The sequence below is a fragment of the Drosophila arizonae genome, chromosome 3 (genome assembly GCF_054131065.1).
Source record: "Drosophila arizonae isolate 15081-1271.41 chromosome 3, UAZ_ARI_1.0, whole genome shotgun sequence".
NCBI classification, from domain to species: Eukaryota; Metazoa; Arthropoda; class Insecta; order Diptera; family Drosophilidae; genus Drosophila; species Drosophila arizonae.
Genome location: NC_142923.1, coordinates 2,624,380 through 2,650,648, shown reverse-complemented (window position 1 = coordinate 2,650,648; position 26,269 = coordinate 2,624,380). Strand labels below are relative to the sequence as shown.

General features: G+C 41.5%; 1 protein-coding gene and 1 long non-coding RNA gene across 3 annotated transcripts in view; one reads left to right on the top strand and one right to left on the bottom strand.

Moving 5' to 3' along the window:
* The window catches only part of Snoo (Sno oncogene), a 120,074-nt gene that overhangs the window by 38,302 nt on the left and 55,503 nt on the right, over nucleotides 1–26,269 (bottom strand). The window lies entirely within an intron of this gene.
* The window catches only part of LOC149269584 (uncharacterized), an 89,794-nt gene that overhangs the window by 39,320 nt on the left and 24,205 nt on the right, over nucleotides 1–26,269 (top strand). For both annotated transcript variants that reach the window (XR_016269033.1, XR_016269034.1), the window contains one exon: nucleotides 22,699–22,803. This is a non-coding gene — a long non-coding RNA (uncharacterized LOC149269584). The remainder of the gene's footprint in view (nucleotides 1–22,698; nucleotides 22,804–26,269) is intronic.

Genomic DNA, 26,269 nt, shown 5'->3' with positions numbered 1-26,269 from the left:
ATGCAGATCAGCAGATGGAGAATTGAATGTGAAATGTGAATGTGAATGTGAAATGTGGATGTAGATGACGCGTACAAATGTGTGATTTAAATGAGGAACAAGCTGAATGTAGTAGAACAAGAAAAAGAAGAAGAAGAACCAGAGAGAGAGAGAGAAAGAAGCAGCTGAGAAAGTTTGAAGAAGTTTTGCTTTGCTTTGGCAATGTCTGTTGGCAATTAGACAACTTCAATTGCAACTGCAACTGCAATTGCAACTTGGAGTTGCTATTTAACCTCTTTAGTGAGTGCTCAACTGCCCCCTGCCACCTGCCACGCCCATCTGAGTAACGCCCACCTGCTGTGTACTGTGCTCTAATGACAAATGTCGGTCAACATCAAAAGACGAATCGCCCGCTCCCGCTGCTGTGTCTTGACCACATTCAAATGCAGTGCTCAAAGTCGCATTAATAATTATGACAATGCAGTGAGAATACCCTGTAAATTATGCAGAGTGAGTTATGTTGGGGATCATGCACACTATTGAATATAGAAAAAAGTCTAGGAATAATAGGGTATATTTAATACATCATCATTCGTTTGTAGATAATATTTCACTTAAATTATTAATGGCATGCTGTTCTTATATACACAATGTTCTTATAAGGTATTTTTCTTATATTAAGCTTAATGAAGCTTAAATTCAATTGCCTTTTAATTCTTTCCCTTAAGTATTCCAGCTTAACTTTTCTATTGTTTATCTGCCAAGCTTTTACAGGGTATGTGTTACGCTGTCAATACATTTTCAATTGATTTTCCACATTTTTGCCCTATAATTCGCTTAAGGTATCCAGTTACTCAGTTTTAGATAGAGTAGATATGTCAAAAGTCTAGATTTGTTGTTATCTTTTGATAGGGTATCCGCTATTCTATCATGCACCATTTACCTACGATTCTCGCCGTCTTTCTTTTTCTATTATCGTTCTCTCTCTCTCTCTCCATCTCCCTCTCATTCTCTCTCTCCCTCTCCCTATCATTCTCCCCCTCTGCCTCTCCCTCTCATTCCCCCTCTCTCTCTCTATCTCTCTCTCTCTTTCTCTCTTTATCTATCTCTCTCGCTCTTCTCTCTCTCTATCTCTCATTCTCTCTCTCTCTCTCTCTCTCTCTCTATCTATCTCTGTCGCTCTTCTCTCTCTCTCTCTCCCTCTTTTTTGCTCTCCACTCTAGCCAACCCATTAGTCTTTTGAAACCATTTTCCATCTACCTCTAACCTTAGCTTAGCCATTTTTCACAGGGTATCAGCCGCTCTATCAAACTATCAATTGGCTGTCTGCCAGCTAGTTAGTTAGCTAGTTATATGTATATATAGATATATAAATATTTGTTGCCTTATGCCGAGGAATGCCAAAGCAGCAGCCACGTTGGCGACGTGTTCGACTGACTGTTGAGTGCTGCCCACGATCAGGCTGGATGATGACAGTGGTGCACTGTGGTGCAGTTGGGCAGTGCTGCAGAGTGAACTCACAGTGGTGCGCTGTTGGGGCTGTGGTGTCCAAGTCGTTCACGTTGTGTCACACGACAACAGCTGCTGAGTTGCTTGTAGTTGTTGTAGTCGTTGGCTCTTGTTGTTGTTGTTGTTGTTGTCTTGACCGCTTTTGATCGTGACCACCATTGTGGTTGGCGGCTCGTAAACACGCCAAGTTTTTGAGACCAAGTTGCGGCCAAGTTTATGCGATGGCGCATTTATAAAGTTTTCAGCGCTTATTTACGATCATTTCGCTGGCCCGCACCCAACCACTGCGCACCACTGCACCACTGCAGCGGCAGCGGCAGCACCACCACCACCGCCTCGCTCGCTCGCTAGTCGCCCCCGCTTTTGTTATCGATCTTTAGAGATCTGTTTTATATATTTTTTCTTTGTGCAGATCTAACGTTTGAGCTGGAGTCGCTCAACCATAACGATCAGCGCGAACAGCCGCTCAATGCGCAGCCAAGCGCTGAGCCACTTCTTGACCCACCAGCACCACCAGCGGCAGCAGTAGCCACCACCAGTAACCACCAGCGCAGCCCCCCGCTAGCTGAGCAGCTGTCAAAAGTGCTGGCATTTGGTTAACTGATTAAAGATTCGCAGAAATTAACATGAAACACTTTGGCTAGTGGAACTAGTCGACTCAGCGATAAGAAACACAATAACAACTTAATGAAATTTGAATTAGATAAAATCTCTTTATCTGCAGATGGATTATAATGAATACCGAAGGTTTGCAGCGAGTGTGTGCAAAAGTGCCAAAGGTGCAAACTTTTCAATTAATCTGAAATATAATGAGGTGTTCATGTTTATATGAAAATGTAATTTTCAGATTTTAGGGAAGATAGAAAGAGTTGGGGATTTAATTATTTTGTGCGCCATTTCTGGATATTTTCAATTTATTCATTTTAAAAATTTTTCCAAGAATTTTTAGATATTTTATTTTATATATTTGGCGAAATTTACTTCTATATATTCAAAATAATGTATTTCGAGATACGTAAAAATGTTGACTTCATAATAAATAATATTTATATTGTGTTAGGATTTACGTAGATAAAAGGATACCTATCCATAATCTTCGTAAAATACGTGTGCTCTAATATTAAAAAATTATTATTATACTACATAAATCTTTTGCGATATTAGAGTTTTTAGAATAGAAATATTTCTCCTTTAATCCAAATATTAGAATTTTGTTAGAATAGAAATCTTTTTCCCCTCATTTCGATTTTGTGAGTCTTCTATAAGTATATTGAATAGGTGAGAATTCTCCATAATTTCTACATTAATTTAGCTATATTTATATGTTTCCGCACACAAGTTTACTTTAATTTATTCATTCATCTATTGAAACTCCGCTGCCAATCGCTTTACAACACTGCTCCTAAGACATGCCTCAACTCCATTCATTCCCCAGGGATCTCAATGAAATGCCAACGCAGACAGACATTCAAAGACATTTACCGTAAACGGCTTAGGACATGGAAAGGGTATTACGATTGAGCCACGCCCTGGGCACATTCATGTCAGCACTTCCATTTGATAAGGTGTGGGCTGTGGGGTGGCCAGAGAGTCCCCCCCCCCCCCTCCCCTCGCAGCTAAGCAGCTTATGGCCGGGCCCAACAATAACAGTTGGCTTAGAGCAAAGTCGAGCGATGCAGTCATAAATAGCTAATTAGAATGCAGTTGCAGTTGCAGTCGCAGTTGATGGGCGTTGATGTGGGCGTGGCGGGCACAATGGCAATTGAACAAGTTAATTAATGCGATTTATCGATGTGGAATACATTGCCATGCTGGCCGAGTGGCCACTTTGCCACATGCCGCAGGCCGTGCGGAAATGCTAATTAAAGTAAAATAGTCAAGCAGCTAACATCGAGCAGCTTGCAGCTTGCAGCTTGCAACTTGCAACTATTTGTGGCATGCCACAAGCGGCGACTGTCTGCTAGACAATGGGCGTGGCACAGCTCACCTGCCGCACTGCCGCATAGACTCATCATTAGCCAGCCTCAATGCCAAAAGTGGGCGTGGCCGCTGGCCCTGCGGCCAAAAAACGTTGCAACGATTTAATGAGCGCTCAACGTGAACTCCAACGGCGACTCCTGCTGCCAGCCAGCCAGGCAGCCCTAGGCCACAAATTTGTGTGTGTGGCGCCTGTCTGAGTGGCGCCACAACTGAGCGGGCTAGAGGCGATGCGACGGTGGTGCTGACGGTGGCGACGGTGGCGGTGGTTAGGGGCCGCCTAGAAAGAGTTACGCCAAAGCTCAAAGCGGAAATCGGCTGTCAATGGGCCAAGTCAAAGGAATTGTCGCTTGAGCATAAAACAGGAAGCAGCTGTGCGCTCGCACTCGCTGCCTCTATCTCTCTCCCCTCCTCTCTCTCTGTCATTGTCTACAGCTACTTACATTTTAATTGGCTGCCACACTTGCCGTGTGAAAAAAGCCAATTGCTAAAGTCGAACTAATTAAAATAATTGAGTTTTCGGTTTGCGCTTGGAGGCTGCCAATCAGGCAGCAGCAGCAGCAGGAGCAGCAACAGCAGCAGCAGGAGCAGCAACAGCAGCAGCAGGAGCCATAGCAGCAGTCGCTGCTGAAGATGCCGCGCTCATTCATTTTGGTTGCTGCCACAAGTGGCAGCTAGGCGTTGCTAAATGCTCCGCTGCCTGGCTACACTTTCAGCTGGACATTGTTATCATTATGCCAGATTATTATCAGAGACGAGCTCGAGAGTTGAGAGCCTCTCGACTCGCAACTAAACTCTCCACTTTGGTGCCTTGGCATAATTAGTTTTTATTGCCAGCTCCAGCAAATACGGCCACAAAATAGAACTAGATCGGCTCAGGAATACTAAAAGACGAAGCGCGAATGCCCTAACCATGCGAAGATGTGGAAAAAAGTTAACTGAATCGATTTTGAATATAATGAAATGTTGAATATTTGACTAATGTTTGAGTTCTATCAATCAATCTGATATTTATCTAGATATACTGTGATGCAATTAGGTAGCTTCTGTACTGGTTGATAATCATGTCAGTCAGTCAATCATTCAATCAAACTATTATTGCATTGATGAGATGCATTTTTATATCGAAACATAATATCACAAAAAAATCTTTATTCAGATATTATTTGGAAAGTATATTTTTCTCCTCAATCAGTCAGTCAATCAAGCAACCTCATAAGTTTTATTATAAAGTGATGCATAGATGTAAAGCAGAACAGTCAATGCAAATTGGTTGCCTAGTTCCAGGACATGTCAATCTGCATCAATCTATGTCTGCAACAAGCAATCATTCAATCTATCAATCAATCTTATATATAGTTTCTTCTATTAACAACCCAAATGCCAACTGCATTTAAGAATGTAACTTAGTTAACTCTGTTTACTTTATGTATTGCTGTATTGTCAATCAGTCTGTCAATCAATCAATCAAGTTGCAGCTAAATTTCGCCAACTTTCTATGCAACTCTGGGTTAGTGTATTTTTATACTTTTCCAAGGCGCGCGCGTTGCACAAATTAGCCCTTGCAGGCAACAAGGAGGAGTTGATGTTGCAACAACAACTTTGCCACAGTTAGTTCTAGTTGCTGCTGTTGCTGTTGCTGCTGCTGCTGTTGTTGTTGTTGCTGCTGCTAATCCGCGCCAAAGCACCTTGCAGAACAAGGAAGTAAAATGGACAGTCCAATTCGCTTTGCTCCTGCTGCCCATTTAATACTTGGCAATTTAATATGAAATTGTTGGCCAACTTTTGCTGGCACTGCAGCAACTGTTGCTGTTGCAAGTGGTTGCTAGCTGATAGCCTTGTCTAAGTGCTGGCATCAGTGGGCCAGGCCAGGCTAGGCCAGACTAGGCAAAGGCTGGCTCAGCTGTCGATGATGTTGTTGACGTTGCAACTGCAACTGCAACTGTTGCCGCTGCTGCTTCTGCTGCTGCTGCTGTTGCTTTTGTTGCTACCTACTTTAGCTCCTAGATAATTTCAATCATTAATTTTGATTATGAACAAGCGTGGAGTGCCGCATGCCAGGCCAGAGGGGTGGCAGCCAATCGGCTCAGGTTCATGCCACGCACGAGCTCTGTGGGTTGTGGCGGTGTCCATTACTGTTGCTGCACAGTGGCTCCAGACTGATTAATATACATAATTAACAAACTTCCAAGGCAAACTTAAAATGAGCTTTCAATTTTGATTGAACTTATCAAGAAACTTTTGAAAATCTCGTAGAGCTTTCTGCGAGAGCTCAATAGAAGTTCTATAAGCACAAACTTTATGGCAAATAATGAAGCTAAAGCTTTCAGCAGAAGTAAAAGAAGGATGTAAGCTTCCCGTAGAGCATTGAAGCAAAAACTGTAAATGAAAGCTTAAAGTGACAACCAAAGATCTACAGATTTAGCTGTCTCTTGAAAGCTTTAAGAAGAAGGCTAACTTATGCATAGCACATTAAAAAAGCTCTCTGTTAGATTAAGTTGAAATTATCATAACATTATTAAATTATTCGTGAGATAAACGTTACCACAGATATCATCTCATATCTAGTACATCTTTCTATATATAACTGCATCTAACTGAAAGATTACGTTCATTCCATTTAACCAGCTTCCTGCCTGCCTTAGTCCCATTTGAGTCGAAGAATTCCCATTTCGGTTCTTAATGCATCTTTCTATGGGCCAGCCCAATCCCAGCTCACGTTTTAATATACTTTTTGTGTGTTTTAGCCATTAGATTGATAACATTTATTAATTTTCCCATTTTCCAGCCTGCTCAGACTCTGGCCGCAAATCGATTTTCATTATGATTTGGTTTTATTTATATTATTTTTTAGTTTTTTTAGTTTTTCTTCTAGTTTGTTGTCCAATCTAATCGCAGATTAATGAAACTTGCCCACTGTGCGGGCTGAAGCCAATAGACGATATCGATGGCAACTGGGCAGCGCGCCTGCTGCTGTTGCTCGTTTGCAATGTGAACGACACGTTCTACAGCTGGGGAGGCAGGGCGAGCGGCAAGTGGAGTGGGCGGGGCAGCAGCCGCAGCAGTAGCCACTTGGTTAGAGATGCTGATAAGTTGCAGCCGGTTTAGCGGGCCACAATGAAAAACAGGTGCCATGGCCAAGGCAGCCCTCTCGCCCTCTCCGTGTCACTCTTTGCCTCTCGTTCTCCCGCTGCCTCTTGGCTGTTGCTTTTCCCTGCTTCCCTTTCGCCTTTTGCTCTATTCTACTTTGGTTGTCCTGGGTTATATTTATGCCCCTGCTGCTGCCGCTATTACTTCTCCCTTCTCCCTCTCCTGCTCTCTCCTCGCCATCATCTTTCTCCCTCTCTACGTATTTATTGCCTTGGCAATGGCACGTTGCAAATTTTTTGATAGACAACAACTGCGACACGCACTGACAACATGTCGCAGTATTCTGTGGCTCCCCCTCCTCCATCTCAACCTAAATCCCATCCTCACTCTCTCTCGCTGTCTCTTTTGCTATCTCTTTCAGTATCAAAGGTCGCCCTGTGTGGGGCTTATCTATGCGCCGCGGGAGTCGCGCAGTTGGCATTCGTTTGATTGTTTTTGTTTACAAGCGGACCACGCAATTTGCTTAGCTTTCGTCTGATAAGGCAGCACGGTAACAGAAGACCTACCCGCCTCCTCTTCACTCTCCCACTCTCTCTCTCTCTCTCTCTCATCCTCTCTGGCCACCTTTGCCTCCTTATCAAACACCAAAAAAATAAAAATAAAACGAGACTCCAAATTTATTGATTAGTGAAATGTGCTTTGCTTCCTCTTCATCTGCAGCAACAGTTGATTTGCCATGGTGAAATCAAGTGGAGCCAGCAACAACAACATCCACTACAGCAACAACAACATTAAGGCATATTGTTATCTCGGTCTCGGTCTCGGCCATGTTCTTGGCCAAGTCTTTCAAGTAGCGGTTGTTTTTGTTTTTTTCTGTAGTCGAACGCGCCTCCGGCTCTGTGGCCTAGCCGACCATTTGGTTAGATTTTTGTCTGCTTTATTATAGAAATTTGTCGTAATTCACGGCAGCCACTTAAGATAAATCGTTGACGGCGACGTTGCGGTACGCTGTGGGCGTGGCCACTGGCATCGCGGCTCAAAACTGGGCAAGGCAGAGCGGCTACTGAAGTAGCCGCTGAGTGAACTGTTTAGAGGCGAGGAGAGAGAGAGAGAGAGATCAAGAAGAATGAGAAGGACAAAAAATGCTAGAGAGATAGAGAGGGGGAGAGAGACAGAGGGAGAAAGATAGAGAGAGAGAGAGAGAGATGTAGATTATGCGGGAAAAGAGGTATTCAGATAGAGAATTCGAAAGAGAGAGGAATCATGAAAGAAAAGAGAGAGAGGGAAGGAATAAAATAGTGAGAAACAAGCAGAAAGACACGAGCATATAGAAATTGCGAGAGACAAAGGAAGGAAAATGCAGATATCGAGAGAGAGAGAGAGAGAGAGAGACAGGAAGGGTACACACACACGATGGAGAGAGGGTGAGAGAATGGCAGGCACTTGGCTAGAAGCTTCTCCCAGCTGTCTTCCCCTTCTAATGTTGCCTTTACGCTATCCCCAGGTCATTCCCCTTGGCTTTCACGAAATCCTCGCTGAGTGGCCCATAATGAATATGCGTTTGGGGTATTCCCACCAAGCCGCCGTTAGAAATTAAAAGCAGAAAAGGATTCACACACAAACACACCCACATATATACACACAAATATATATATATGTGTATATATATATTCACTATGTAAAGACAGAGGACAAAGGACAAGCCAGAGTCCCAGGAGTCGGCGCTGCAGTAAAGGCAATGCTGATTACCCAAAGGTAATTTGTGGCTAAAGCGGCTTCTGGCAAAGCCAACAATCAGCATGATGCTGCAATTCTTTTGGAAGTGACTCGACTCTTGAATACCTCTACCATGAGTTTCAGTTAGAGACGGTTTCTAATAGCACTACATGGCACATCATTTGGCAAGCTTAGGCAGTTAAAATTATGCAAGTATTGATGGCAAATTAATAATGACAGCACTTTAGACAACATATACCAATCCCAAGAATTTATAATTCTATTTCTATTTAAAGTTTATTGATATTAAATATATTGATATAAGCAATTGAAATAGTACAACTTTAATAACAACTGCTCCAATTCTATCGATAGCAAATATATCGATAGATAATCGTTTCACTAAGCATGTCCTAGACCACTCGATAGCATATTCATCGATAAGTGAATTACATTCCTCAACTAAATTTCATCACTCAAAGGGACACACTTTAATGCATGTTACTTTCTGCTTCATTTACCTGTTTCACTCTCTTCGTAAATTCCATACAGTATTTGGGAACAGGGTATGCGACCAAAGGAGCGACGATGACGACGACGACGACGACGAGAAATGGCAGCAGACAAATAAAAATTCCACTCAAGTAGATGAAAATAGAACGGAAGTGGGTGGCACATGGGGCGGCAATTCAACTGGGTGGCCAAAGATGAAAAGGAGGGTAATAAAGAGGGGCATGGAGGGGTGGAAGGAGGGGCCGAGAGATGGCGAGAGAAGGAAGCGAAAGCTGTGAAATGGGAACACGAGCATGAAAATGTAAAGTTGCCAGGCGAAATAATGCGAGCGCACAGAGAGAGAACAGAGAGAGAGTGGAAGGAAGAGAAAGAAAGAAAGACAGAGAGGGGGAGTAATGGAGACGCAGCCAGAAAAGCGTCAACAGAGACAAGAAATATAAGGAAGAAGAAGAGCAAGAAGTTTGAAGAAGGAGAGCAGAGCAAACTGCAAAAGTAGCAGAGGCAAATAAAGCGGCCAAATAGACAGACAAACAGACAGGCAACAGACGAACCGACAGCCAACAGTTAGAAACGGCATAGAGAGGAAGTGCGAGAGGCGGAGAGAGAGAGAGGGAGAGAGAGAGAGGAAAAGAGACGCAGAGGCTAAGGAAATAGGCAAGTTGGCTAGAAGAAGAAGAGGAATACGGCGGCAGACATTGACGCAGACATGGATATATTGCCAGAGACTGGCTGAGTGACAGACAGACAGTATAGTGAGAGAGAGAGACGGCAAGCGACAGAGAGAGTGAGATAGCGAGCATTTGGCATTGCAAGTCAGCTTCTTTTACAAGAATTTTCCCCGAGCGTCGCTTAAAACCATAGAAAATGCCAATGAATGGTGTGTGGTGGCCGAAAGAGAGAGAGAGAGAGAGAGATAGAACGACAGCGGCGGTAAGGCATGAAAATTTGAAAAGAGCCGAAGCCGCATGAAAAAGTTTTTTGCGCTTTTCGGTTTCAGCTTGCATAGAAAATACTTTATTGAAGTGTGGAAAGGGGAGGGAGGAGGGTGTCGGTTGCTTCAGACTAACTTTTTTTATTTGTCGTGGGGATAGGGAAGACGCCAAAAACTTAAATGGGGCAAAAAGCAAATAGCGAACAAAAAAAATTAAGGAAATTGTGGCCCCAAAGAGATTCTCCTGCTTCATTGTTGAAGAAATTCAAGCTGTTGTTGTTGCTGTTGTGACATTGGCATGAAAAGCAATTAGAACTGCTGATTGTCGAGAGTTTTCCTTTCACATCTATGTGTATATGTGCGTATGCATCTATTAATATATATGTATATACACATATAGATTGAAGCTCATCAGAACTCTGTATAATCGTCGTTGCAGTTGGTAGAGCCAAAAGTTTTCTAATTAATATAATTTCCGCTGTAGATTAAAGTTTTGCAGGAGCTTCTTGCTGGAGAGAAAGTTTAAATTATGTTTGCCTATCGAAACTATCGAATGTTAATATAAGACGATTAACTTGATCTGGCAAATAAAGCCTGTTTAATAGGAAAAACGATTTGATGTATCGGATAATATTCAAAATGTACGGATAACATAGCTACAATCTCGATAGACTTTTCGATTATGTTGGTGTATTTCTATTAATATATAAATAATTATCCGAAATCGTATAAAATCTTTGTTATTCACATATTAATAGTGTTTGTTGGGTAGCAATCGATAAGTATCGTTAGTTACTTAGATAAGCGCAAGATTAATCAAAACAACCTCGACCACTTCTCAACTGATTTAATCTTTTTTTTATCTAATCACATATTCTATTAAAATCGATAATTATCGATATATAAATGTATGCAACAATGTCTATTGAAACCGTTTTTACATACAAGTAATGAAAGTACTGTCTAAACTGTATTGCTCATAACGGTACTTAGCTACAGCTCACTTTTATATCTATGCGAAAAACTATTTAAGAACAATTCGGAATGCTGAGCTCCCCTCGTCTTACATAGCATTCATAAATGAAGTAATAAAATGGTCTGAGAATAGTCTTTAAGCTGAATGCCAGCCAACGTTAAATTTGACTTCATGAAGGATGTAAAGGATGTAAGTCTCCTTTCAACCCGAACCCACGTTTTCCAATCCCTCAACTCACTTGTTAAGTTGGCAGACCAACTTTTGCGTAGCGAATTGTTGTCCTGTGGCATTACTGCAGAAGCAGCAGCAGCCCATTTTGCAGTTGCAGTTGCAGTCGCAGTAAACCGAGAGCTCAACGAGCTGTGCAAAACGTAAAGCAATGCGAGTGGATGGAAGAAGAAACAGCAGGAGGAGTAGCAGGAGCAGAAGGAGAAGCAGCAGCAGAGGCAGGGCGCAGTCTATTTGGCGAAAATTACTTTCATTGCACGGCATTTTCAAGAGGGTGTGCGTTTGTATGAGTATGCGTGTGTGTGTGTGTGTGTGTGTAAGGATAAAAGCAGTAGCTGCACTATGGCTGGCAAAACCAAAGAGTCCTTGAGCGTCTGATTTTGTGTATAGACGCGCGGACGCTATTTGTTTTTACCCAGCGATGATGATGTTTGTATCTGTGTGTGTGGGCGTGGCACACGTGTTTGTGTGTGTGTTTGTGTGTGTTGGTGTGCAGGCAAAATAAATTACGCAAAAAAATAAAAAACAAAGGTAACCAGTCGAGCGGCTGCCACTAAAAGAGAAAATAGAGCAGAGAATCGACTGCCTAATACCCTATCGCAGTTGAAAAGTCTGCAAACATTATTCAAGTAGCTATAATTTCATAGCTATAGCATTATCATAGTAGCTGAAAGACTTCCATATTCCGCCCCCAACAGATGCCTAGATTATTGAAGATTATTATTATAGATTATAGATTATTAAGTTCTCCATGTACGCAGCTCCCTTAATAAATTTGCCAATGTGCTCTACTTGCGCCTTGCCAGCGAGTATGAAAAGTGAAGTAAAGCAAATGTGGTGCATGTTTGCGCCTGTCAAGCGTAGCACTATCTCATTCACCCACACGCTGTATACCTTCCCTTCTCTCGCTCTGAATCTCACCTGCCATCTCACTCGCCCAAAGCCCGTTTTAACTATAAACAAAAGCGCAAAAAGCAAGACGCAGCAAAAAATAGCCACGTATGCTGCAGCCCCCAGCTCCGAGCGCCAGCTCGAGCTCAGCCACCCACAAAGTAATGAGCGGGAGAAAAAATACTAGAACAAAATTGTGTTAAAAAGTGAACTGGGTGAAGTCGAATACGCGAATACACTAACTGAAATTTGTAATTTAAAACTATAGAACTCAAATACAAATTATATTGTGTGGGAGTTATTACTTATAACTAATGGACAAAGTGCGAATATCTGAGCTGAATTTTCATGTAGAGTATAATTATAGAAATTTACAGCCCAAAAGATTCTCTTACTACATGAATACCCTAACTGAAATATTTAGACTTCATATGCAGAGCAGCTGAAGTGCTGGGCTTTCGATTGTCTCCTATATGAGACTTAGTCAAAAGGGATTTCCTTTAATTTTATTTCACTGCTTTACAAACTGCTTACAATAAGTCCAAGACTCTGTGTGGTAGTGCAGCCAGAATTCGAAAGTTTTGCAGTTGTAAACGCTCTAATGAGCGCTGTCCAGGAGCTGCAAATAGAAACGGATTGAGCAGAGGCTGAGCAGCGCAGCGCCGCTGAACGTAGTTGATTAATGTCGTCGCAGGACGAAAGACGAAGCAAGCGAACGAGCGCGTATCCTGTGCAACAATTGAAGTGGAAGTCCTGCCGTGCTGAAGCTGGGGTAAAGCCTAAGCATCATGCTAACTTTGAGGCCGAGTCAGCTGCAGAGACACACTCGCTCTCACTCTCCCTCCTTATCTCTCTGTCTCTGTTTCGCATTTTCATTTCCATGTCATTGTCATAAAGGACAACAGCAGCTACAGCAGCAGCAGCAGCAGGAGGGACTCCAAAGCAGTTGCCACTCAAAATCAGATTTTGCCGTTGATGAGCAGAGGTTACAGTGGCATTCATTATTATCCTGAATTTTCTTGCTGTTGTTGTTGTTGTTGTTGCTCCTGCGGGCCAGTGTCTATGCCTGCTTTCGGTTTTCCTTTTTCTTCTCTCTCTCTCGCCCATTTTTTTTCCTTTTCAGCTCTGTTGTGAAATGTGAAAAACGTGCCCAGACCTTTGGCTCTGGCATTTGCTCATTCCATTCTCAGCTTTACTTCAATCAAAGTTTTTGATGCCCCTTTAAGCCACAGCAAAGGAAGTGTTTATGAAATACTTAGCCAGTCAGGATAAGCAAATGGAATATGATTGAGCATTTGATACATTTCGATTGGGGTTTCTAAATCGCTTCTCTAGGCTATAAAACTCGAAGCAAATTGAATTATCGGAGACTTACGTTGTCATACGAGAAATTTAAAATGTGCTGAATAGACAAACAAATTATATTTCACTGAGTTTTGGTTGATTTTTGATTCCCAACCTAAATTTAGTTTTTAAAAGCTTCCTCTGCTTTATTCAAGTAGCTGCATGCACGAAATATTTCAGAATTCCAATAACATTCTATGCAGTCTTGTTAGCGAACTTCTTGTATGTTTCTTTCTGTATAACATCAGTCTCTATGCAGTGTATCTTTCAGGTATAGCAGAGGCTTCTCAGTAGAAAAAGCTAGTAAACTTCTCAAATACCAAGCTTAACTTTTCTTCGTTTTTAATCCAACTATCTAACATTGCATGGAATCTGACTGACAGAAGAAGAAGAAGAACTCTGATTCTTTGTTATGTACTGCGTGGTGTCTGTTAGTCGAGTGGATGCTCAATTTGCAGCGGCTGTCAAAAGTAAGTTGACAGTTTGTAGGCAGCATTTGAAGTGGTTTGAGTGTGTCAAGGGAGTTGCTGCTGTTGACGTGGCACTGGATTACCGCCAAAGCTGATGCGCATGTTGTTAACTTCATAAATAAATATATGTATATATATGCATACATGTATGTGTGTGCAAATTTGTGTGGGTGTATGTGAGGGAGGCATAAGGCATCGACGCCTTAAAGCAGCGGGCAAAGAAAATATATTACGCATACGCCGTGTGGCCCGGGCCATAAACATTTGTCTGCGCTGTCTGCAAAAGCATTTGGAAAGCATTTAAGGGCCCTGTCAGCCATACCAAAACAAACAAAGACGAACACACACACACACAGACACACACACACGTAGTTAATAAATGACCTTGACGCGCACGCGACGTATACGTAATGCGCATGAAATACAGCCATCAGGCAAGCAAACAGACAGAGCGAGACAGCCCAGCCAGCCAGTCAGTCAGTCAGTCAGTTAGTCAGTCAATCACTCAAAGCTTTAAAGCTTTAAAGCCCTCGAACAGCATTGATAATTATAAATAAAATGGAAAGCATAAACAGAGCTAGCTAAAAGGCACGCATGAGACGCAGTAATCAATAAAATAAACACAAGCACACGCAAACACACACATACACACCCACAGAGAGAGAGAGAGAGAAAGACAGCTGGCAAATGGCAGCCACGTGCTGGCATTTTTGGTAGACGAGCCAGCGGAGAGGCTGAGCTGGATGTGTCCTGCGCTGCGCCTAGGCAAACAAATTTCATTTACTGACAACGAAACAAATTTTGGCCACGTGCAAAGCGCTAGACAGGAGAGAGAGCGAGACAGAGAGAAACACAGAAAGAGAGAGCCATGAGATAGAGAGAGAGCGAGAGAGCAAGCAATGGCAAAACTTATGTAACACGTGCGTGTGGCTATGTCTGGCCATACACCTTCTCCGCCCAAAGGCGACAGCCAGCCCCACGTCGAAGCCTCATTGAATATGCAAATTGTGCCGAAATAATCCACCAGGGGGCGCCACTTGCTAAACTTAACTCAGGGGGGAGGTAGCCGGGGTACAGTGAGATGGAGACAAATGTGTGTGTCTGCATCAAAGTCAGTCAGATGGCACAGTGGTCTACAGGCTGTGAATATTTGAAAAAATTGCATATATCTATACTTCGCTATATTGTTAATATTAATAATTATTATTATAATAAACTATCTTCTATGCAATTCCTAGGAAGTTAGACGATCTTTGTTGAAATGTTAAAGACGATTTCTGGCTTTTATATGTTACTTATGATCAAATTCTTATTTTGGGTGCTTGAGACCATCTCTCTTGCCTAAAAAATACTCTGTTTCATTCTGATTTCTTAAATGTTCATCTATACAATTTCTTAAAATGTAAACTTGATTATGTTTAGAATGCTCTTCTATGCAATCCCTTCCAAAAAATTAATGCTGGAGTTTGTCGTTCAATATTTTTCTTCTCTCTCTCTCTCTCTCTCTCTCTCTCTCTCTCTCTATCTATCTATCTATCTCTCTTAATCTTGGAGGTTTAAACCATAATAAACCAGCTTTGATTATCTTTTCATTACTTGCCACACTTTGCACCACTGTGCAATGTCTTAGCAAGGAAACTGGCTGATAGACAGCTAAGCAGAAAGCCAGACAGGCAGACAGACAGACAGACAGTGAGACAAATGTCAGAGAGTCAAGGCGAAACGACGGCGTCGTTGATGATTAGTGCTTGGGTTGGGTTTGGCTTGGATCCGGGCCTGAGCCAGCTTCTGCTTGGGAAGCACAGCGGAAGCGACGGCTGTCAAGTCAAGAGGAAATTCACAAGACAGCGACACATACACATACACACACATACACACAGACATCAGGCGGAGACAGGAGACAGACGTCGACGACGACGACGACACACTGGCGAATGACGCAAAAGCCGAAACAGTGAGGAGGCGTGGTGAGGGGAGGAGAGAGATGGCGACTCACCAAGTGGGTGTGGCAAGGAAACGAACCCCAAAAAGCGAAAGGGATGCGCATTAATGTGAAGGCGGGGAAGGCATAATCAACAAAGCAATTGCCTACACAAGTTGTGTATGTGTGTGTGATTGTGGTTAGTTCACAAGTTGACTGTGGCATGGCTGTTGGCCACACGCACACACACACTTGCACACACTTGAGCGCGCGTGTGAAAGTTGAGTCAAACTTTTGACACTTTTTGTTTGGTTTTCTTTTTTTATTTTTTTTTTTATTTTGTTTCTTTTTGGGCTTAGCTGCGCCACAGGCTGTGCTTTCGGCGGCTGCTGACGTAACAGGCACGGCAACAATAACGGCAACACCTAATGGACGGGGCAAAAGCCACTCCACAGCTAATGGCTAAGCGGGTCACCCAAAAAGAGCGAGATGTGCAGACAACGCCCATAAGTAGGCTACAGGCGAGCTTAGCTCTAGATACTTGATATTTCTTATGAGGATATGCCATTAGCTGGACAACTCAAATTACCATAGATATTATTCTCAGATAGAGATAAAGTGTAGTATTACCTATAGTTGGGCGATAAAAGACCTGAATGGTGTATCAAGTAGATAAATGCAGGTGTTAGTGTGTTAGCTAGTTAGACATTGTTATGGGACTCATTCAGTAAGTGAGAGGATTGGAGAAAACACAGATATATACACAATCAAGTCCCGATATTTGAAAAAGAAAAATATAATTTTTAAAATGTACACAAAAATTTAAAAATTTCCAGACTTTTCGAGAACGAATTTTTTTTCAAGAGGATAAAATTTTTTTCGATGTAGCGGTTTTTTCGATTTGTGGGGGTACAAATAATCGAGACTTAACTGTACATGTATACATATTTCCACACATAAACTAATGATTAAGGCTTCGCTGCCTCTGTAGATCAGAGTTTCTTATGACCCGACCAACCCCAGTACAGCTCCATCTCTATATGAAGTAATCCTCCTTCCTGTCCTCCTTCTGTCTGTTTCATAAATTTCCACAGAAACTCTCATTCGCAAATTTCTAAATTAAAAGTTTGCTTCTCTAATAAACACATACAAATTGCTCTTAAACAAATTCATAAAGCAAATTTAAGTTAAGTTGCGTGCAGTTTGTAAAACTTCCATACAAATATTACGCATACGCCTCATAAGGCACATGAGCATAGCTTATACGAGCTGTTGGCCCTTTGACATAAGAATACACCGAAAAATGCTTGCTCATTCACAGACAACACTTGCTTAGGACAAACTCTGTTAGCTAACGGTAAATTAACTAAATATACCCTTAAAATGCACGAAACTTTCCACATTTTTCAATATTTCTTAAATTCCAAAACGAAATCGAAACAAAAAGAATGTTCTAAAGCAAAAATATGTATGCATGTGTGTGTGTATATATATGTGTGTGTGTGCTCAGCCCAAGGGAGCAGCAGCAGCAGGAGCTCTGGTCCACATAGCAGCAGTAAAAATATGAAACGCACATGGCACATAAATTTGGAGCTTAGACGACGTCGCCCCAACTCGACGCCAAAAAGCAAGCGAAAAGCTGCAACACACAAAAACCGACCACTGGAAAGTGGGCGGGCACAGGACACGTAGGGCGGTGTAGCATGGAGTGTATGTGGCAGAAATAAAAACCAAAAGCAGACAAAAGCGCCAAAAAAAAAAAAATAAAAAAAAATTTAAAAAAACAAGTAAGAAAACTCTAGTCGAGAGTGCTCGACTAGATACTACCCTGAACCCAACAAATAAAAATGCTCATTTAGTATGGCTGAAATTTCAATTTCGATGTATTTAAAAATATAAATAAAATACCAAACTCATTTAATAAAATATAAAAATATTTTGAAATAATTAAAAAAAAATTAACATCAGTTGCATCGACCGGGATTCGAACCGCGACTCCTCGGTCGAGCGTCATGCTGCTAACACACTAGGCCACCTCACTCCTGCTAGTGGCGCTGGCAAAACTCAAATAGATTCACTGCTGCAGCGCCATCTACCAAAACTAAATGAAACTAACTGCTGATGTGATTCTAAGAATCTGCTAGAATAACCAAACTATTAAAAACGCACATAAAGTATAGTTAAAATTTCAATTTCGGTGTATTTAAAAATATAAATTAAATGGAAAACGTATTTATGAAAATATAAAAATATTTTGAAACAATTAAAAAAAAAAAACATCAGTGTTGCACCGATCGGGATTCGAACCGCGACTTCTTGATCGAGCGTCATGCACCTAACACACTAGGCCACCCCACTCCTGCTGGTGGCGCTGGCAAAACTCAAATAGATTCACTGCTGCAGCGCCATCTACCAAAACTAAACGAAACTAACAGCTGATGTGATGTATTTGTTGTAGCTGCTGCACGTGCGTTTGTTAATTAGCCAAATATTTGATTATTTTTTATTAATTTTTGACTGAACGGAATTTAATGAAACTTTCAGCATGTGATCTACATATTATATTGAATATTTGAGAAATTTGAAAAAAGAAAAATCATTCACAATTAGCTATAGAGGCACCTGATTTGAACTTGAATGTTTTTACTCGATAAAAACATAACGGGATGATTTATCGAATTTTAAAAGCAAACTCGACGTCCGCGCTGTATATACGGTCATTTTAAAAAAAAATTCAAGTCTCTAGCTCTTATATCTTCGGAAATCGACGCGTTCAAACATACGGACAGACGGACAGACGGACAGACGGACAGACGGACGGACGGACAGACGGACAGACGGACAGACGGACAGACAGACAGACGGACAGGGCTAAATCGACTCAGCTCGTGGCCCTGATCAAGAATATATATACTTTGTGGGGTCTGCCACGCCTCCTTCTGCCTGTTACATACATTTCAACAAAACCATTATACCCTGATTTCCCATTTTCAATGGGTTCAGGGTATAAAAAAAAACAGAAATTCTCTGTGCAGAGCGAGAAGCGCTCGAACCAAAACACCAACAGCTGAAACGAAAGCGAGCAAAATCGTGCGGGGCTGGTTGCTTCGGAGTGGAGATGTGGCATGCGGAACATGCGACAGGCTGGTTGCGCCAAGGCGAGGCACAATGCGGGCAGCGTTATGCGAACAGCTACTGACTGCCTGACTGCCTCCTGGCTGACTGCCCGACTGCCAACTTTAAGCGCCAGCTCAAAAAATATGGCAACAACAAATGTGCGCCAAGCGAGCATGCCAGGCAAGTGCATGTCTTATATCTAGGTATTTCATTAGATGCTGCTAGTGAAAAAATGCCTCAAATACCTTCAGAAACACCTTCGATATTTATCGATTTTCTGCATATGGTTGTCTTCAGCTTAACTATTCTGTTTGTGCATGGAACTATGCTGAGGAAAAATCTTTAAGTAAAATTAAAGCAAAATATTAGAGTTTATGCTGAGTAAACTTATAAATGCCTGTAGAAAAGGCTTTTAGGTATTTATCGATCCGCTCTATTATGAAATTTTCGAAAATTTAATTCTAATATGTATCGACATAGATCTGAAAAATTCCAATATACATCATAAATTTGTATTTCATCTATAACATAATTCCATTTTATTAATGCATTTAAAATTTTTATTATAAATATTGTAATTCACGCAATTTTTAAAATCCTGACCATTTTCTTTTATAGCAAATATAAATATTTTTGTTTATATAGCCAACCAGCTATCGATATATATCGAATTAATTTAGCTTACCAAAACAGAAAAATCCAAGTTAGATATTAAAGACAATATAAGACAATATCTGATTCTAGTCCAATTTATGCTATCCTACTTCAAATTCTGCCTGCGTACAGGGTATAACAGCGAAAAGGAAAAAATTTTAGCAAACAATTCACGAACCGAAAATCCACACGGGCCACGCAGACGGCTGTCTGCTGCTGCTGCTGCTGCCGCTGCTGCTGCGCTCGACAGTAACGACAATAAAACGAAATGAATGGCTGAAAGTTTTATATACACATAGCACACACACACACAGTAAATATATATACATATATATGTTTGTGTATGTACCTTATATACAAACATTGGGTCGTATATAAAGAAGCAAGAACATTTTTCGTTGAAATGCAGCTAAATATATAAGAAGAACCAGCGAGCCATCTGCCGGCAGCAGGCAGTACTAGCCAAGCATGAAGGGAGAGCGCAAGGGAGCGACAGAAAGAGCGAGAGAGAGAAAGATAGAGAGAGTGAGTGAGGGTTAGAGAGCAGAAATGGGCTAAAGGAAGGCGCGAAAATGCTGGCAAAAATAAAAGTAAAATAAAATAAAAATGGCATAAAAACTGGTTCATGTCTAACCAAATTGTGTAGCTGGGGTGCGGCTGAGTGTGTGTGTGTGTGTCTCTGGGTCTGTGTGTGTGTGTGTGTGTGGATGTTTGAATTGGGCTGGATGTCTGTTGGTAACGGGGCTTTTAATGCTTCGGCTGTGGCTGTGGCTGCTGTTTTCTAACGAGCGCCGACGATGTTGTTGTTGTTGTTGTTGTTGCTCTGTCTGCCTGTCTGCCAGTTAGTTTATATGTATATGTTTGTGTCTGTGTGTATGTGTGAGCTAACGTTGAGCCGCAGTCAGGCAAGCTATAAACGTCGCTTCGTCGCTCTGTCGTTTGCGCCAGCGACCTAAAAATCAGTTAGTCCTCGCCTAAATGTGTTTGTGTGCTTGTGTGTGTGTGTGAGTGTGGCTGTGGGTGAGCGTGTGGCTGTGTGTGTAAAAGGAGTGTCTGCTCTAGAGACGAGACAACAATAATAATAATAACAACAACAGCAGCCGCAGCAGAGGCAAACAGAGGCAGCAGCTGCGCTCAACCCAAAAAGAAGAAAAAAGTATAGCATACATTTTGGGGCAAGCACATACATATACGCAGTTTTAGCGATGCTAAACAAGGGCTCACATATATACATATACACTGCGCGTCATCAGGTTAGCGCCCCCCTTTACACTCAACCTCAAAGCTAAATAAAATCTAAACTATCAGAGCTCCATCTTTGAAATTTTTTTACATTATACTCCATTTATTTATCTTTAAAATACAAAAAGAATGGCTACTGTAACAATAAGGATTATTTTTAAATAATTATTTTTGTAAAATGTACAAAAAACATGTAACAAAAATTTGGTCATCAGATTAGCGCCCCCTGCGCTAAATTCAATTTATTTAAGTTAATGACCAAAAATAACACCGTATTTTAAGCTATTATTATTTTTAAGTAATATTAGTAGTGCGTAGTGCCGTTTTTTGTTTGAAATTACTTCAAAAATACGATTAGGAGTGGAATTATAAAGTTGTTCAATATTATTCAAGGATATGGTTGGCCAAGCGTGTTCAGTACCTTCGATTAACTCTGCCTTTGCACTATAATGCTTTTCGGACTCATATACTTCCTGACCAACCATCCCCAGACGTTTCCAATGATATTAAGGTCTAGTGAGTATGGTGGCCACTCCATGAGATCAATTTTTTGGCCCTGAATCCAGGACTTCGGGGATTTGGATTTGGATTTGGAGCATTATCATGCTGGGAAATCTAATGCCGGTTTTCAGACAGGTTATAGAAATGCGGAACAGCAGTTTTAAACACGGTGTTATAGTCCTATGCGTTCATGCGCAATGTCAAAAATTGAAGCTCACAAGCGCTGTAGTAAGATATTGCACCCTACATCAATGCCACACCACCCCCCCGCCGCAACGGCTTGGAAACCGTTCCAAATTATGTTCTTCTATGCGTAGGTCATGGATATAATAAATTTAGCCATCAGTTCCTTCCAAATTCAATTTTTCTTATCAGAAAAGCCAACATGCTGCCATTGGGTAGACCCCGTCATGTTCGCCCGGCCAAAATTAATGCGTATTTCTTTTCTCAGCATATCGACTGGTGTCTTTTTTTTTACATTCTGTTTCTTTAGGTAATTAACTTTCCTTATTGCTCTTTGGACCGTTGATAAGCTCGTCTTAACACCGATTTTATCCCTAATCTTGGTGGTCGATTCATGGGATTTCGAAGCTTCCCGAACTAATGCTCTTCTATTTCCTTTTGAAATCGCTTGATTATTACCGCTTATATAGTTTTTTCCATAGTTTTCCCTATTTGTAAGAAAATTGCCACTTAGTTTTCTGTTTTTTCCTGTTTTTTCAGCAATTTTATGGTTGCATAGTCTAGATTCAAAGTATGCCTCAATCTTTGATTTTCAACCAAAGATAAAACTGTTTCTTTACCCATACTATAAATATATTGAATGCTTTGAGCTTCACAAAAAATTTGATGAGTGTAATTGCCAAAATAAGCAAGATAATTACAATTGCATTTGGGGGCGCTAATCTGATGACGCAAAATAAGTGCATACATTTTTTGGGAAAATAGAAAAGAATAGAAAATAAAACATAACGGGTTTTCACTCGCGCTTTTTTTTGGTATGAGAGACATCTCATATGATGATAATGAAATAAAAAAAAAAACCAAGAAGTTGCGTGCAATAGGCAAAGAGAAAAACGTAAAAGAAAATGAGTGTAAGGGGGGGCGCTAACCTGATGACGCGAAGTGTATATGTGTGTGTGTGTGTACGCATGCATTATGGCTGCTATTATATATGTGTAGCCAGACAGACAGCAGCCAAGTCTAACACAAACAACAGCGGCGACAGTCCAAGTCGAACTAAGGGAAATGCGATTTTCTAGGTGCTCCAAATATAATGAACTCAGGCTGAACAATAGCTGATGCTAGCTATTGCCACGCCCACAGAGCTCGACTTAATAGCCGGAAGGCAGAGAGTTAGAGAGAGAAAGAGGAAGAAATGCATTGCACGATTTAATTGACCTATCAAATTTTAAATAATTTTAATAATTTTTTTACATTTACTTGCTTAACTCTAAGATTTTTGTATACTAATTTATTTGGTTTAGGCTTTGTTTAAATTTTTACTATAAAATATATATATATTTGTTTGGATTTTAATCATATCAGAATATGCTGCAGCACTTTAGTCTTTTATCTTCTACAAATAATATTAATACAAATATAAACTTAAAGTTGTACACAATATTTCCAATTTCAGATAGAAGTGCCTAAAGAGAAACTTGGTCAACGCTGAGAGAGACTAGTTAGCTGATGTCAGCAACATGGCTATAGAGATTATGCAGATGCTGATGCTAAAGATGAGGTATTTAAGAAATATTGATATACATTTTCTAAGCTGCACTCAATATCTATATCTATGCCCCACCCATTTAACAACTTAAACCGAAAAGCCTTTGCACTTTACATAAAAAAACATAGCATGCTTTTAAGCTGCTGCCAACAGCTGCCCAAATATCATAGAAATATATATATATTTATATATTAGCTTATATATGCAAGTGTCGCTCGATAAGTGGAACAGTCGCTGGAATAGGGCGCTGCCCTGTTAATTGGGCGTGGATGCAAACTGAGAGCAGACAAGCTGGCGGCGGCGGCAGCCAATCGACCATGCCCCCCACCCTCGCCACACACTTACCCACACGCAGTTCAGCTGCCCAATCAGCCGGCCCCCTCTCCCGCTCTCCCGCTCTCTTGGCTCTTTGTCCCCTCCAGCTCTGTCTGATCGATGGCGCTGTGGTCACGCGAATGCCAACCGCAACGACATCAACTGCTCTCTGTCTCCATGCCTGTATGTGTGTATGTGTGTGTGTGTGTGTGTGTGTGGAGGGGCCCGACCTACATTCAATTTGCTGGCAACCGCAAATGCGTCTGACAGATGACGATTAACATGATGAAGCCAGCTGATGAGCTAGCTGATGATCGAGTTACTGTTGATGATGATGATGATGATAATGATGATGTTGATGCCGAACTATCTCTACCTAGCTGGCAGCTGACGAGCGTCAAGTGGGTAATGGCGAGGGCGACAAAAACGGAAATATGATTTGACGGGGCATGTGCAACAACAACATGCAACATGCTGTGAGCTGTGTACTGGTTGTGTGTGTGTGTGTGTGGCTATGTGGGGTAGGTCTGCTGCCTGACTGCCCGTTGCGGGCAGTGTCAGTGGGTCAGGTGGGTTGTTCTCTCTGTCGCTTCTGCTGCTGCTGCTGCCGTCGATGTCGTTCTGCTTCTCATTGTTATTCGTGGCTGACTGCAAAAACCGGGTGCATGGAAAATTGTCGCTGTGTGGAGGGGTTTCTTTTTCGCTGCGTGTGAGGCATGCCACCTCTGCCCGAGGGCAGTTTTGCCCACTGAACTGCTCCGCTGAACGAAAACATTTCAGATGCAAAATTATTATTTAAATTTGAAATTGAAGAATTTACATGCAAATGAGATAGGGGCATCGAATGCCCATGTAGCTCTGTCTAATATTTAAGATAATGGAGATATTTATTTTATGGTCGATTTAAAAAATCTTCAGTTAATTTCATTATACAATTTCCTTCTTGAAGATTCTGTCCATCTTTATTTCGTCGCGTTCCATCTCTCTGTCGGTCTTCCTCTTCGATCTCCCAATTTTTCACTCTCTCTTTCTCGTCTCGTACTCTCAGTATTTTCGCTTCAATTTCTCCCTCTTTCATTATCTCTCACTCTAGCGATTTCTTTGTCTCTTCATCTTTCTTTACCTTTTACTTTTCTCTTAAGCATTCTCTCCATTAATCTTCCCTTCTCGATATCCTCTGTCTCTCTTTTGCTCTATTTTTTTCATTTGCTTTTTTCTCTTTCCCTCGATTTATCTTCTTTTCTTTTTACTTTCACTACTTCTTTCAATCTGTCTCTTCATTAAATACAAATCCAATTCCCACTTTTAATCAATGATTAAATTACTGCTGTCTAAGCTACAGCTGCTAGGAATTACGTATTGATGTAATAACCCACATTTTAAGGTTAACTAAATGTCACTTGTATCAGAAATCTATACATATAGCTATATATAGATCTACATCCATGTTTTCGGCAATCGAACTCTATCTATATACATACATATTTCAATTAACGTGTCAGTTGCTAATGGGCTAGACATGCCTGCAACCGTCTCTGCTTGTCTCTGTCTCTCAGTCTTGTTGTCTCCGCCCTCTGTATCCATCTCCCTCACTCACTGTGTGTCACTCTCTATGTCTATCTGTCTATTATTCTCCACCTTCTCTACCCATCTCTCTACATTCCTATTTTATTAGCCTTTAATATCGATATTACGTATACGCCATGCAGTTCGCCTATCGCATTTGTCTACAGCAAAACAGTTAAAATTAAGAACATTTAGACAATTGAATTGAGTGCTTCACTCCACTCTTATCTATGGACAACATTTTACCACACCACACACAAAAAAAAAAAAAAGGGAAAAAATAGATTTTATTTTGTGTTGTCATTGCTATGTTGCAGTTAGGAAAATTCGACAGCTGCTCGATGTTGAGAAGTACGAGAAACAGCTCTCAATGCAACCACTTGCATGTGGTTGCTTGGCTATTGTGCATGTGTGGGTGTGTGGGTGTATATATGTATGTGTGTGTGTGTGCTAAATGTATTTGCTCTGCTTCTAATGCCAAATGCGACATACACACAGAACTCACTTGCCTCGACCATACAAAGTTGTTGGTTACAATTCGGTTTTTTTTTTTCTGTTGCGCTCTGCTTTGCTGCTGCTCTGCCACGCCCCGCAGCTGGCAATGCCCGCATGACCTGATTCTGCACTTCTTTTGCCCGCTGGCTGGGGGCGTGAACATGGGCATGGGCGTGGGCGTGTTGGGAACCCTAACTGAAGGTCGTTTGCTTGTAATGAAAAAATGAAACTGCAGAAATAGTACAGCTGAAAGCAAAAAGCAAACCAGCAGCTCGCAGGCTGTAAAACCCGCTGGCAGAGCCTAAAAGAGTCCACTAGCCTAGCACTTTGTACCACTTTGCACAACCACATTCAGCATTGTACACACGCACACACACACACATGGAAGCGGGGGGAACACACACCCACACACACACACTTTTTTGACAAGCACCACATAATGGAGAAGCAAGCAAATGCAGCAAACTACCATGCATATATACATATATATATATATATATATATATATGTGCTTGTGTATATTTGTGTGTGTGTGCGCTTACATGTCGAGTGCTCTGACTATTTACAATGGCAGCTGCAGCTGCTATTTCTCTATTTGCTGCTGTTAGGGACGAGCTGGCCGCTCTTTAATCTCTATCAGCTATGACACAATATGATTGACCCAACCTCCTCCCCCTCTGCACGCCGCCTGTCAGTGTTGACTTTCCAAAATGGCTGCAAGGCACTCGATTCATCAATTTTTTTCTGTTTTCCTTTTTTTTGAAACTTTATTTGCGCCGCAGCCGTTGCTCATGGCTCGATGGACACGTAATTCGAGCGGAACGCGTCGCCAGCAACCATAAAAGCCAAGTGCAGAGCGCCAGCAAAACAGAAACAAAACAGAAAACCCCAATGGGCTGAACAAAAATTCTAGGCACCCAAAAAAAAAAAAGAGGAAATGGAAAAGGAAAGCAAGAAGGATGTGAGGAAGGACGAAAAGTAAAAATGGTCTCAAATGGCGCACGGGCAGGGACAACATAACAAGAGCGCAAATGATCATCCGACAGTTACTGCTATACCCTGTAGAGATGCGAAGAGGGATTGTGAGCTTACACTTGATAAT